At 35.0% G+C, this 16,310-nt stretch overlaps 1 protein-coding gene across 3 annotated transcripts in view; it reads right to left on the bottom strand.

Moving 5' to 3' along the window:
• LOC149794103 (uncharacterized) overlaps positions 1-9,924 on the bottom strand; it is a 47,849-nt gene extending 37,925 nt beyond the window's left edge. The window contains exon 1 of one of the 3 annotated variants that reach the window (XM_089968074.1): positions 9,421-9,924. The gene's annotated coding sequence lies outside the window, so the exon portion shown is untranslated. Of the gene's footprint in view, positions 1-1,995; positions 2,321-9,420 lie in introns of those variants that run through there. The other 2 variants (XM_089968076.1, XM_089968075.1) reach the window with 2 other exon arrangements.
• Between the last annotated feature and the right edge of the window lie 6,386 nt (positions 9,925-16,310).

Raw genomic sequence — 16,310 nt, 5'->3', positions numbered from 1 at the left:
TTGATTTATATGTTTTCTAGAATAAGATTCACTGGCTGAATCCTAAATTGCCATATTCGCCATAACTAATGACGCTTCTGTCAATATAACGGCTGTTTTTGCTTTGTAAACTGATTGTTGTCATTTTTAAAAGACGCTATTAAAGGGCTTTTTGTATTTACTCAATCACAAGTGCCCCGGAAAGTTTGGCCACCAATGTCGACAACCATTTTGTACACATGGTTCCTGGGGTTTAACTGAAAAAAACTATGGCAATCCATGTGTTGCGATTTTTTATCATCTTTAAACGGCAATAACTGAGATCAGCTGAATTAAACCTATTGAAGGCACAGTATCCTTCATAGAATTTTGTTGATGCAGATGATTCTGTATCATACTGATTTCCCATCTGTCAGCACAGATGCTGCTTAGTGATTTACAATGAAAGGAAATGCATGAATAAACCAAATAGGTTTGTATTATATAATGTGTTTGAAGCGTCAAATAATGAAGGAACTCATTAAGTACACCTAAAAGGTTCTAGTCTCCTCTACACTGACCCATGACCTTGCCGTTGTTGTTTTTTGTAGTTGATTAGGAATGGGTAAGTAAATCTTTAACACTCTTTAGACAGTGATTGCATTGGTATTTTAGAACATATCGATCTCAGAAAATAGAAATGACTAACGTAATGACAACTGAAGAACGTTGAACCTTGACTAACTCAATATAATCAATCTATATATCAGCAATAAATATTGACAGTCTAAAAACCTAGTGGATACATGCTATTCTCGCACACAGTTTGATATTACTGGTCATACTTGCTGCACAATAATGCAACCATATTGCAAAATCGGAACGTTCTTGGTCTTTTAGTGGGATATAAATAGTGACTATTTCAAACTATTCCTGTTGTTGTTTTCTACGTAATAATAACATGTCATCATTAAAAGCATTGTAATCAATGAAGTGAGGCTTTTTTAAACTGAATGATTTTTTTAAAAAACATTCTGTCCCAATTTGCATGGATAATAATATAGATAAAAAGTGCACCCCATTTAATGATTTTTGAATCGTCGTCGAAAGTGGTTTCATAGCCTTTCAATTTATCAGGATCTATTCCTCGCACATATAGCCATATAATCGTCCCACATATAGCCGTATAATCGTCCCACATATAGCCATATAATCGTCCCACATATAGCCATATAATCGTCCCACATAAAGCCATATAATCGTCCCACATATAACCATATAATCGTCCCACATATAGCCATATAATCGTCCCACATATAGTCATATAATCGTACCACATATAGCCATATAATCGTCCCACATATAGCCGTATAATCGTCCCACATATAGCCATATAATCGTCCCACATAAAGCCATAAAATCGTCTCACATAAAACCATATAATCGTCCCACATATAGCCATATAATCGTCCCACAATCATCACCACCTGCACAATGTTACTATGGTCGTAATGGGCTGAGAACGATACAAGGTAAAATATTATGAACATCGGTAGGTTTGTTTTGGCTTAACACAGTGTATTTGAGTTGCTTGAAGTTTGCGACTAAAGCCCTATTTCAGTAAATCATCTTGATTAGCGAGGCTACAGTCGTTCGATAGAAAGTCTATTTGTAAAAGTTATGGTCCCCCTCCTTTAACTTCGAAGATTTAATAAACAATCGTTCTGTACTAATTTTAAGCAGCAATTATCAAATGGACTTATCGATTGTCAATCCACAGATGGTTTCTATATATCTGTACACATCTATTTTTCTACGAGCTGGAACTGGGCTGAGATAATTGCTAGACTTTCGAAACTTACATTATCAGAAAAATGACAAAACGTTTTTACAGTTTGGCAGATGACCTCATTAGAATACATTATACTTATTTATGTTTCACTGTAGCAAAAGTTGGCAATCTTTCAAGGAAGGTTTTTTAGATACATGATTATATGAAAACATATTTTATATATAATAGCACCAAAGTAATCTTACCTTCCGCCCTTTTCTATCCTTTCTGGTGGAATGAGCGCAGTATGAAAACAAAATTACGTAAGCGTTGTTACATTCGACAAGCAGGCTCTGCTGCCATTTTCAGATCAAATTCTCTCATATAGCCGATGGTGCAGGACGAAACGTGTTCCAGTAGAAAATGTACTCCTCAGTTAAATATCCAAAACAGGTTTACCATAGGAGCTACTTACGAAATAGTTTATTATTAAATTCAGCCAGCCAGGTATGATACAACTGCTCGAATGTGTACTAAAATATGTTATAGGTAAAGTAATCTATACACTTCTAAAATGTAGGTCTCTCAGATAAATGGTAGAAAATCCCTATGTGTCTGTCACAAGGTAAGACTTGGCACCTATTCAAAAATGAAATAAATAACATTGGGATTGCTCCGTGGTAATAGGTAAGATATTATCGGGTGTACATATGTATATATGTAAGTTATATGTAGGTATATGTTAGCGACAGTGAAGCATACTTTTAGAGTTTCTTTCGATTACGCAATCAATAAAGAGGTCTGAATCAACCTCGGGAAACACAGGTTATGAGATAGATAGAGTGATAAATAGAAATATACCTGAATTTTAATATAAACTCACATGCTATACTTGAACATCAAGTTCATCTGCACACAATTTATCACATCACCAAATTGATTACGATGGCAAGGACTTATCGAGCAGCTATGAATATTTCTGACAAGAGATCCCATTTCTGAACTGGTCAATCATCAACAATGCAGACCTACCTGTATTCGTTACTCAATTGTTCATAGTAATAGGAAAATTATAACAGGAAACTGAAAATGAAATCCATTTATTTTTTAAGGAGGGAAAAGTTTGAAAGAAAGATTGGTTATAAGCATGTACCATTGATTACCTTTTCCGGCTACTGTGTTTCTAAATGTGAAAATAACAATACAGATTTTGGTTCAGTGGTCTATATAAAAGGGAAATATTAGATCAAAGTCTTATATTTCGTACATTTTGCCTTGAACCCATTGCAAGGATACCAAGAAAGTGGTTAGAACTTTAAACTCAAGATTCATTAATTTATAAAGTATAGAAAACTAAAATACCAGTTGTGGTAGAATGGATAGATGTGCAGCATGGGCGGAAAGACAGGTGAGCAGAGAATGTAAAAATATTCCAGACTGTTCATTTTGAGGGTATATCATAATGTTTGGAATTAAAAATTGTGGCTTTATTATTATTACTAAACTTCATGGAGAATCCTGATATCGTGTTCTTTTTGAAAAATTGCATATGACAAATACTGGCCTTCCTACCATTGTTTAGAACTATTGTCAACTTTGTACACATCTGACTAGAATCCATTTGTTTTGCAAACAGTATCCACAGAAAAAAAACTCTCCAAGACTTATATAAAATTTACTTATCCTAGTTACAAAATGGGTTACTCATAATATTCATAAGTGTCAGTGGTTTCTCATTGTCACTCTGTACAGACTCCATGTTGCTGTACATTGCATCAAAGTCTGTAGACAAAGCAAGGATTTATTTTACAAATTATTCTTTCACACACTCACTGCTAAATGTTACAGGATACTTAGATGAAAGGAATGTGTTTGAAGCCTCAAATGATGAAGGAACTCATTAAGTACATCTAAAAGATTCTAGACTCATATGCTTTGACCCATGACCTTGCCATTGTTTTGTGGTCGATTAGGAATGGGTCAGTAAATCTTTAACACTCTTTAGACAGTGATTGCATTGGCACTGTAGAACATATCGATCTCAGAAAATAGAAATGACTAACGTAATGACAACTGAAGAACTATGAACCTTGACTTACTCAATATAATGTGTGTGTGTGTGTGTGTGTGTGTGTGTGTGACCAGTTAATATTGACCGCCTAAAACCAGGTGCATGCATGGTTCTTTTGGCACGAAATGTGCTCTTACTGGTCATACTTACTTCATACAATTCTATGTAAGAGGAGGCTTCTGTACCAGACTGTGTTCCCATCTGTCAGCACAGACTTTGCATAGTAATTTGCAATGAAAGGATATGCATGATTTAACCAAGTATGTTTGAATTATATCCTGTTTCAAATTATGCAGGAACTCATTAAGTACACCTAAATGACGGTAGACTCCTCTACGTTGACCCATGACCTTGCTATCGTTTTGTGGTTTATTAGTAATAGGTCAATATATCTTTAACACTCGTTAGACTGTGATTGCGTTGGCATTGTATAACATATCTATCTGAGAAAAAGGTGACTAACATAATTACAACTAACGAACGTTGAACTTTGACTAATTTAATATGATCAAGCTATATAACACCAATTAATACTGGCGGCCTAAAACCTAATGCATACATGCACGAAATTTGCTCTTACTGGTCATACTTGCTGCAATTAATGTAGCCATATTGCACAGTCGGAACGTCCTTGGTCTTTTTAGTGCGATATAAGCAGTAGCTATTTCAAACTACTCTGTTTCTTGTTGTTGTTTACTACGTCGTAATAACGTTGCTTCATTTGAAGCATAGTAATCAATGGTGTGAGGCTTTTTGAAACTGGATGACTTTTTTAATATTATTTCTTTCACAATTTGCAGGGTAGAAAAACAGCTTAAATTTGTACCCAGTTTAATTATGGTCGAAACTTCATCAAATGTTATTTCTAAGCCTTTCTTGTTATAAGGATCGATTCCTGGCACATATAGCCATATAATCGTCCACAAAAGATTATCAACTGCACAGTATCACTACCGTTTCCTCCCAATCTAATTCACAGTGGATATTGCTTGAATCGCATAGGAAATATACGAGAATATTCCGATTTTCACTTAGTCTTTCATAGAGATTGGTTGACAGCTACATGTACATATCTTTGAAGGACATAATTCTTTATGTGTGTGCAACAAATGGCAATTTTGCACTATTAGTGTACATGTAGTAAAGTTATGCAATTGTCTTGTGCAAATATTGCAAGTAAGATATACACTATTTGTTTCATACGTACATTATTATACTCAACTTTGAAGGTTAATCAAAATATGTTTAAAATAAAATTAGTGAATTTGTATTTACACGCTTCTTTTGTTTTGAGTCCTCTAGTAATTACAAAATAAAAAAATCAAACAAATAAACAAATAAAAACGTTGATTTAGCAATGTATGCAATGTATGTAAAGATTGGATTATCACACTGGTATGTAAACTACCACCAATGTTTGTGAAACATCCTAGTTCCTTTCTTTGCGATTTAGATAATGGGAATCTTTTGAACAGGGATTAAATGTGCGATTTTGTCCTTTTGAACGTTCATTTTCTTTATAACTTCTCCTATCAGGCGCGTAACTAGACCATTTTTCGTCATATTCAAGTATCGCATGTCGAAGGCATTCCCCTCGTCACGTAGCGAACAACAGAGAAAGTGGTTTCGTATATTCTATGTAAACAATGGTCATGAAATCATGGAGTTATTTGTCTCATATCAAGCTTGATTGCAATACTAACAAATCATTGAAATAGTTGGTTTGAAATGCTTTTATCTTTTCTTGTCAAAACTGTCGTACGCAGCTGCGTATCTGCCTATATATCATTTTCAGATACTATTGTTAGCTGGCCAAACCTATCCCATAGCCGCATCCAGTACGGTCAAGCGCATTTTTGACGTAGGCAACTCGAATGACCTACACTTCTTACATGAATAGAACATTTGTCATTACAGATCACTGCAGAAAGTAGTATACAGTAATATGCCAGCCCACAAGTATAAGAGTTGAACTGTACGTTTCATCAAGTATTTTTAACAATAAATGAGTATATATTGCTTTATGTTACTGCATCGTGACTCTCATCTTAACTCCCCCCTTATGACTGCATGGTAATAAATAATCCAAAAATAAACAAGTTAACTTGTCTAATTAGCAGCAAACAATGAACACCAAAGGCGGCACATCACATATTATGCAGATTCCTCAAAGATTTGCCATGTAGTTAATAAATTAAATGGGAATGAATATGAGTCCCAAAACTGCTAATAATACATTGGATTGGCTAAGGAATTTACTCTCTCTCTCTCTCTCTCTCTCTCTCCTTATTTTGATAACTCCTTGAACAAATATGGATAATAATGATGAGTTAACTCAGCCTGCAATACATTTGCAACGGCCAGTTGCAACAGCACTATCAGCTATGTGTAACTCATGTGGCTTCTTGGATTGGGCTTGGGATCTGATTACGCTGGCATTGATAATGCTGTGTTCACCTGTATACATCCATCCACTATAAAATTAATTATATGCAACAATTTGAAGAGTCATCTAAATACACGTAGATTTGTACAAATTGTAATTCTGGTCACATAGGAAAATCGTCCACCCACCCCTTTCCTTTCAGAAATGGATTATCTAACTTTGTAAGTCCTATCCTGGACCGCGGACAGGTTAGGACAAATTACGGGAAACCACAACGGATCTGGGGGTCCACCGTTGTCTCAATTTGTAATTCACTGGGGCCTACTGGATAATTTTTCCTTGGGCCCACAAATCCTGTCCGCTGTTCTGGTCCTCTCTGATGCTTTTTGTGCTCATACCTACTTTTCTCTTTTAGGCAGATTACTGAACTATTCATTCATGATTTTTAAACACACTATTTCTGTGAAGTGTGTACAGATGTCAAACCTTTACAAATTTGTTTGAAACTTTCTTCACGAACATACACTATTTTAATGACAATCGCTTAAAAGTTGCTCTAAGTTGATTGCGCATGCGTTAAATATTGGAGTGGAAAAACCCAAATTCGACTTCCTGAAAAAAGGTCTATAGGCAGCAAAGCGCCTGCCTGTCTTTGTTGACATTACCTCATACGCGTTTCTAAATATGGACCATACTATCCGGTCGATCGATTAGAAATATCACGCATTACGATTTATGCTCACGTGACTCTGAGTTACGGGATTACCTGAGACTAAATGAGGACAAGAGCTAATAGTGCTTAATTTAAATTAATCCAATTAAATTGTCTGCTTCTCTAATGGATTGAAATAATGCTAAAACATTATTTGACAACTGTAATGCAATACATGTGAAATTGGTTTAATTTTTTTTTTTTTTATCATTAGGTTGTTTTAAAACCGCCGTTCACAGTGACATATATTAGGTAGCGTTCTGGCGTCATCTAAATCATCTATGTCAATAATGATATTTCTAAAAGATCCTTACAGGTTACAAAAAACGATTCAAGGTCCACGATTATGAGTACAGGTAGGTCTGTTTTGGCTTACACGGTGTCTTTGAGTTGCTTGAAGTTAACCGACTAAAGTCCTACTTTAGTAAATGCCTCTTGTTTAGCGACGCTAAAGTCGTTAGTTGAAAATCTAATTTGTGAAAGTTATTGTCTCTCCTGATACTTCGAAGATTTTTTAAACAATCGTTGTGTACAAAGTTTAAGTACAAATTATCAAATGGATTTATCGATTGTCAGTCCACAGATGGTTTTTATATGTTTATACAACACATGTATTTCTATGAGGTAAAATTGGGCTGCAAATGAATGCTAAATTCTCTTAACTTACATTATCAGAAGTATCACAAAACGTTTTTACAGTTTGATAGATGACCCCGTTAGAAGAGATTATACCTCAATGACCCCGTTAGAAGAGATTATACCTCAATGACCCGTTAGAAGAGATTATACCTCAATGACCCCGTTAGAAGAGATTATACCTCAATGACCCCGTTAGAAGAGATTATACCTCAATGACCCCGTTAGAAGAGATTATACCTCAATGACCCCGTTAGAAGAGATTATACCTCAATGACCCCGTTAGAAGAGATTATACCTCAATGATCTCGTTAGAAGAGATTATACCTCAATGACCCCGTTAGAAGAGATTATACCTCAGTGACCCCGTTAGAAGAGATTATACCTCAATGACCCCGTTAGAAGAGATTATACCTCAATGACCCCGTTAGAAGAGATTATACCTCAATGACCCCGTTAGAAGAGATTATACCTCAGTGACCCCGTTAGAAGAGACTATACCTCAATGACCCCGTTAGAAGAGATTATACCTCAATGACCCCGTTAGAAGAGACTATACCTCAATGACCCCGTTAGAAGAGATTATACCTCAATGACCCCGTTAGAAGAGACTATACCTCAATGACCCCGTTAGAAGAGACTATACCTCAATGACCCCGTTAGAAGAGATTATACCTCAATGACCCCGTTAGAAGAGATTATACCTCAATGACCCCGTTAGAAGAGATTATACCTCAATGACCCCGTTAGAAGAGATTATACCTCAGTGATCTCGTTAGAAGAGATTATACCTCAATGACCCCGTTAGAAGAGACTATACCTCAATGACCCCGTTAGAAGAGATTATACCTCAATGACCCCGTTAGAAGAGATTATACCTCAATGACCCCGTTAGAAGAGATTATACCTCAATGACCCCGTTAGAAGAGATTATACCTCAATGACCCCGTTAGAAGAGATTATACCTCAATGACCCCGTTGGAAGAGATTATACCTCGTTAGAAGAGATTATACCTCAATGACCCCGTTAGAAGAGATTATACCTCAATGACCCCGTTGGAAGAGATTATACCTCAATGACCCCGTTAGAAGAGATTATACCTCAATGACCCCGTTAGAAGAGATTATACCTCAATGACCCCGTTGGAAGAGATTATACCTCAATGACCCCGTTAGAAGAGATTATACCTCAATGACCCCTTTAGAAGAGATTATACCTCAATGACCTCGTTAGAAGAGATTATACCTCAATGACCCCGTTAGAAGAGATTATACCTCAATGACCCCGTTAGAAGAGATTATACCTCAATGACCCCGTTGGAAGAGATTATACCTCAATGACCCCGTTAGAAGAGATTATACCTCAATGACCCCGTTAGAAGAGATTATACCTCAATGACCCCGTTAGAAGAGATTATACCTCAATGACCCCGTTAGAAGAGATTATACCTCAATGACCCCGTTAGAAGAGATTATACCTCAATGACCCCGTTAGAAGAGATTATACCTCAATGACCCCGTTAGAAGAGATTATACCTCAATGACCCCGTTAGAAGAGATTATACCTCAATGACCCCGTTAGAAGAGATTATACCTCAATGACCCCGTTAGAAGAGATTATACCTCAATGACCCCGTTAGAAGAGATTATACCTCAGTGACCTCGTTAGAAGAGATCATACCTCAATGACCTCGTTAGAACAGATTATACCTCAATTATTTTTTTTACTGTTGCAATAGCTGGAAATCATTCAATAACATTTTCAGGATTATATATATATATATATATATATATATATATATATATATATATATATATATATATATATATATATATATATATATATATATATATATATATATACGTTAACAACAATGTAATCTTACCTACCGCCTTGTTATGTCCGGGGTGAGGGTCTGGGCAGCATGAAAACAAAATTACATCAGTGTTGTTACATTCGACAAGCAGGCTCTGCTGCAATTTTCAAATCAAATTCTATCGTATTCTCGATAATGCTGGACGAAACGTGTTCCATTAGCAAATTACAGTACACAGGTAAATATCCAAACAACTTTACTAGAAGCAACGTACGTACTTTCTTATTATTAAAAGCAGCCAGGTATGACACAACTGCTCGAATATGTACTGAAAATATAGTCCAGGTAAAGTATACAGAACACTTCTCACATGTATATCTCTCAGGTAAATGGGAGACTATAGTCATCGTTCTTCCTAGAAAGACTTGGCACCTATTCAAACATGAAATAAATAGTCCAACGGGTTGATAGGTAAGTTATTATCGGGTGTACATATGCATATATGTAGTTAGATTTTAGCGACATTTAAGCTTTGGAGTTTCTTTTAATTATGCAATCGATAAAGATGTCTGAATTCACCTCGAGAAACAGAGATAATGAGCTAGATTTAGTGATAAATAGAAATATATCTAGACATGAAATGTAATATAAACTCACGTGTTATATTTGTGCAATTGAATAAATGACACGGGAAAAAGAAATCTAATATTTTGTTGCTGATATATTGGGTATGTGGAGTTTACATAGGACGCATACAGTGATAACCAGTTTATGGGGTTTAATATATACACTTTAAAAGTCCTTAAAATCCGCTTTCGTTTAAATAACAAATGATTTAGACGAACTAGTAAAGCGTCGATTTCCGGAACAATATCCACATACTTGTAATGATACGTGCCGGCATGCATATCCCAGGTGCAGACGGGTGACAGGTAAAGACGGTACTGACTTTGTAAGTACTGCTTTGAAGGCCTGTTCTTGACTAGGAAACCAAGGCAGTGCTGGCTCTTGTATGTGATACCCGTGATGATTTGATCTGCCTGATTTTTCTGAATTAGTAAGATTTTAGTTTTCCTGGTCTCTGCTAATAAAAAGCTGTCTGTTGAGGCGGCATCGACTGCGATTCTGATGGAATGCGCATCATTTTTGACGCGTTTGCTCGCTCTTTCTCTTGTCTGATTAGTTTATTTTGAACAATAAAGTCACCAATACATTTTCGGACTATCTAGAGTATACGTAGCTAATATGGTCCAAACCATACCCGATTCATTTGGGACAGGCATTGTGGTTATCCATCGGCAGCTTAAAACGCTTACTCCTAGTGTATAGTCATGCATATTGTGATGAAAACAGTAATTTCAGAAGAAAGAAAGAAAACAAAACAAAGGTATATACTGGAGAAATTAGTCAAGTATCGCAAGAATTTACCGTGACCATCACGCTAATGAAAAACACATTTACCATAAATAATTACATAAACAACCTTACATGATGAATAATAGCCTATTATTGGACAACATTCATATACTAAGTCGAGTAATGAAAAGAATTGAAATATTCGAGACCGTATAACAGGTAAAATGGCACTGACATCGATATCGCAAAGATTAGATAAAGTATTAAGTTTTCATTAGATTTGCTGTAGAACGATAGGGATATGAAAAAAGTATAGTTGTGAATACTTCCACGTTCGGAGGAAACTACAAAAAATTGATCAAATAATGTAAATACATGAGTATATTGATTTTGTGCGGTCTTCAAAGTGACCGTGCTTGCTAGCACGAGCGAAACTAGTAACCGAGGTATGAATGGCATTTGATACCCATCCCCCCAGTGTACATTTGGACATCGGTCTTTTTCTGACTTGCATCCAGGTGGGCAGACAAGCTTGAGAGGTCTGTATTTGCAAGATAGTGATTGTACTTTGATCGAGTTCTCACCTGACGAAGATATTTTAAGATTAAACGTGGAAGCTAGAGTCATTACAGCATTGTGAGTTTAAGAATGACTGTCCTAAGATGATTTAGGGACATAACAGTTAGATACGTGAGCAGAAAATACTTAGTATTAAAATCATGTATGATGGTGTAGAGATGAAGTTTTATATTAAATCTAGTTCAAGTCCAATAATAAATTGTGGATGCTAAATCATTTACACGTGTGATTGCCTTACGGATATCATTTCTCAATAGCATCTTCTTAGAGGAGGTGGTCACTATCGGACTGATAATACATGTCCAGTTGCAGGATGATGTATTGGTCATTCTGACCATATATCATTAATGACATAATATGAGGGCAAAATGTTTAGCAAGCCTCATGAAAGATGTTTAAACACGTGTCCTATAAATTAGGCCCCATGAATATTTAAATATTAAATAGGATGCTTATGCTTAAATATGCATATGATGAAAAGAAGAAAAATCAAAATATGAATTTAATACAACATGTCATCCTCAAGGGGACCATGTGTGTGTGTGTGTGTGTGTGTGTGTGTGTGTGTGTGTTATTTGGGTTTTTAATGGAGCTTTAACAATTATTAAATCATATCGTGACGATGGCTGCAGTGTGCCAGTTTATAGTGATGTCTGTCACTGAGGCATGCAGTTTTGTAGTGATATCTAGCACTGGGGCGTCATGCACCAACATGTATAGTCATGTCCCACCCAAGCACATTATCATGGCACAAGGCTGAACACTTCTAAGACTGACTTCTTAGTGCTAGGCGCCAAGCGAGGCAGCTACTATTTCTATAATTCTTTGGTCGAATACGAACGCCACTACCTTCTGCACACACACACACACACACACACACACACACACACACACACACACATATATATATATATATATATATATATATATATATATATATATATATATATATATATATATATATATATAATGGTTTGCACTTACAACGTTTCAGAGAAATAATGACTCTTTCTTTACTTTATCTGTAAACTTTTTATTACCCTTTTTCAAATATTTGCTTCTCAATTGTTTGCGTTTGGTCAGGAAACACAAGCAAATCTAATGTACGAGCACAGATGATTACAGTTGCTGGGTTTTATCCGTCGATAGAATACTTGAGGAAAACATTACCAAAATACCAAAGCTTTAATCAATGGCATTTTATTTTTGAAGGCGTTTAAAAAAGTTATTAAACATCTTTTAGTACACGCATGTGAAAGTGTTTTCTTCAACTGATATGCCTCCAACAAACCAGCAGTGATTCATTTAGTTAACTGCAGATTCCCAGCATGTAAACAGAACCATTAAAGATTGCCATATACAGTTGCCGCATTTATGTAACCCTCAAATAGCGAAGAATTATGTCGCGTACTTGTCATACATCGAGATACAGGTCGCAATATCCTTGGCACTCTGTCGGTCTTTAAGACTCTTACATAGGAAGGGAGAGTGGTGCCTTAGGAAACAAAAAGAGTGAGTGCATATGTGTTTTGTGGGTGAATAGGGGTTATATAATTAACATAGATTGGATAACAATTTAAAGAATATTTAATGAATTTAACAGAAATACATTAAAACTATAATTATTATGCATAGCTCGTGTTATGTATTTCTAATATACCCAAATTGATTGGGTGAGAAAGGGAAGCTGTCATATGTGGCGAAATATATATATGTTCCTATTTAATCTGTAATAAATCACGGTTGTTTTCTTATTTAATACTGACATCTCAATTCCCTACAGTCAGAATATCTTAGCTTGATACTTTGATTCTCAGACAATTTGAATTCTGGCACCGACTGTAGTCGCCAACTGTCTGGCCAACAATGACAGCACAACCCTATTTATAACCTTCCCCGGACACGAAATGAGTTAACTCTACCAAAGTATGAAGGCACGGGAGACCAGGTAACCAGTTAGTGCCTTGTGAGGTGCGTCGTGTATTGTATTATCGTGTGCTGAAAAATGGCGTTAAACCACACAACAACAACAACAAATATAAATGTCTGAGTATTGCAGGGCTTGCCTATACAAAAATAAGAACATCTGAAGAACTCATATGTTTTTAAACTTAAACTCTATGATGATAATTTAAGTCCGTATTAAAGTCCGTCTACAATGCACATTTAAAAAGACAAATTGAAACTTATTTAGTTTTAGGGAATAATTATTTTGAAATGTTAGAAGACACAAGTTTGATACGAGATATTATGATCATACAATCATACGATAATTCGAAGAAAAAACCTGTCTCGGAACACACAGTATAGATATGTCATGTATTTTGTTTCTTGGGGAACTTTGTATTTCTAACAACGATACAACCTGCGCAGGACTCAGATTACGCCGCAGTAGTGCCTCTCCTCACTGTCATAGTCACAAGAAATTTGAAAGAACAAAAATGTCGTTATGATATTGCCACGGCCGTCGCGTATAACAAACCTCATGAAAAGATTTGAAAAAATATAACTGAAAAGTAAAAGAAAACAGAAGCTCCTAGTGTGAACTCGGAGAGCGGGATGGATCCCACAACAGCCAAAAAAGATCTAAAGTCCTTACAGAGCATTATTCTTCCGTAACATTCATCATGTATGTTTTTGTTATCAATAACCTATCGACTTCATAAGCCGTAATAAAGTCTGGATGTACTTGTATTCCCTCTACATTGCACATTTAAATAGACAAACCTAACCTTTTAGGGAATAATTATTTGGAAATATTCCGTTAGATATAAAACACTTGTTCTTCGACATATGAACTTGATCTTTAACTACATAGGGGAAAATATCTCTGTATGAAAGTGTCTGAATCTGTTAATAAGTTTTGAACAGGAAATCATATGACCAGTCGAAGTAAAGGAACTCATATTTCTGAGAACATTATATCAGTTTATAAGTTGTTTCTTAAGGAACTTTGTATTTCTGAAAGCTATACAATTGTAAGGAAGAAGATAATGATAAAGACATTTTCCTCTGCTTGAAATTCGTGTTCACTGGAGACCATTGTTACTGTTCTATGATTTCAAACTAAACAACAGAAAAGAACGAAAACCAAGTTTTGTAAAATTCAACAAATAATTTATTAACTTGAATAAAAAGTGAACATTTAAAAAGAACTTACAGTAATGTGAGTTAAATCCCAGAGAGTCCAGACAGATGTATCATAAGTCCAAATTTATAAAGTTCCAACTCAGTTCCAGTGGTATTCCAAATGATTTCTAATATTGAACGTGTTGGTATGTCTGTAGTCTCGAATATAATGTGTCAGTGTCCTGTAGCGTGGCTATGTGCTAACAATCATTTGATGTATACACTAATATAATCCAAAAATGCATATGTCAGAAATAATTATAATTCCAAATTACTGTTACAGTCCAAGAATATTAAAGATGAGCACTTTGTGTTTCCAATGAATATAATTTGAATGAAAAATTCCACCCAAATGAAATACTCAACACAACAGTAAGAATGACTGCTTCAGATCTAAAATGTAAGAATTAGTAATTTCTCAAGTAAACGACGTTATATAAAAAGCTAAGACACAGAAGTAGAGCCATGTTAATGGTCAAAATATCATTTCCTCAATATTCTAAGTTGTCAAGAAGATAAATTATGTTACCACAATTATAATAAAGAAGATAGTAAACATCAGATATAACAGGTTTATCCATGGGAATGACATGACCCAAACCCAAATAAACATATATACCTCCGCTGATAATAATCATAATATTTAATCCACACTCATACAGAAATATCAACTATGTATTATCTGTTTACAAAACAAAAGTTACTGGTCAGGTACACAATGCAATTTATTCTGGACAAGGTCATGTCTAAAATACAGTTATACATAACATACAATCATGGAGAGAAAAAAATCTAACAAATGCAAGTTAAATATACATAACACAATCAGCCGCCAAAGTATGATAAAATTAGTTGTTTTATATCTATAAGTATTGATCCAAGATGTAAAAGCATTCATATACACATTCTGAATCAAATAAACGTTTACTTCTTCCACGCAACTCTCAATATCTCCCTCCATATTTTCCTTTATTTCTTTATATAATATTCACAAGAATGTTAATTAATTTGACAAAATATCTTTCATTTTGTGTCTATTCAAGTAAATTTGTATTTGCTTCATAATAACGTATATTCATGCATAAATTAAATCAAAGAAAGATAAACCAACCACGACAGCTTAATTATATTTCTAACATCTGATTGAATTGGTGCTGAAAATTCACTTTGACTTTTAGGTACACTATACATGGCATCCAAGAGTGTCTTACTGTATATATGCATATGTAGATAACGACTTGAACAAAACTATGAAATATTTTCGAAACGGATATCTTTATATATAAAAAAGGAATAAGAAAGAGACTCACCTGGAAATTTGGAGCCTACGTATTAGCAAAACTTCCTTAAATCGAGTTGGAAATTATTCAGTCTATATGCATAATGTTACAAATCATCCACACTTGAGAAAAAAATGCACACCAGACCCACTGAATCAAGAAGTAGGAAGTAAATTATTCATTTGCAACATATGCTTATTTAACTTTTTGTTGGAAGACCAAAAACAATGTTATACACTAAATGAATATTTATTCTAACATAAGGATTCGTAAAGTGTATATGCGATAAGTATTAGTGCAAGATATCAAAATATTCATATATGCAATTTAAACCAAAGAAAAGTGTTCATTTTCCACTTTTCTCTCACTATTTCCCTCCTTATTTCCCTAACTTTTTTATATATTGACACCAATATTAATTAATTAACTTGACGGAGGATTTTACTTTTCATGTGTAATAAGAAAATACATGGACAGTAAATTTCGTTTCGTTAAAGTTTGTCTTGATTTTAAATGGTAGAGGGCTTTGTAGCTCCATCTAACGTCATAGTTCTTGGTCACATGAGTTCGCCTATTGGGTGTATATATACGAGCCAACTATAGTTGCAAGGGTGG

The sequence above is a fragment of the Sinohyriopsis cumingii genome, chromosome 8, assembly GCF_028554795.1.
Source record: "Sinohyriopsis cumingii isolate HCF-2022 chromosome 8, ASM2855479v2, whole genome shotgun sequence".
Lineage (NCBI taxonomy): Eukaryota > Metazoa > Mollusca > Bivalvia > Unionida > Unionidae > Sinohyriopsis > Sinohyriopsis cumingii.
Note: the sequence above shows the minus strand (reverse complement) of the source record. Positions and strands in the feature narration are given on the sequence as shown.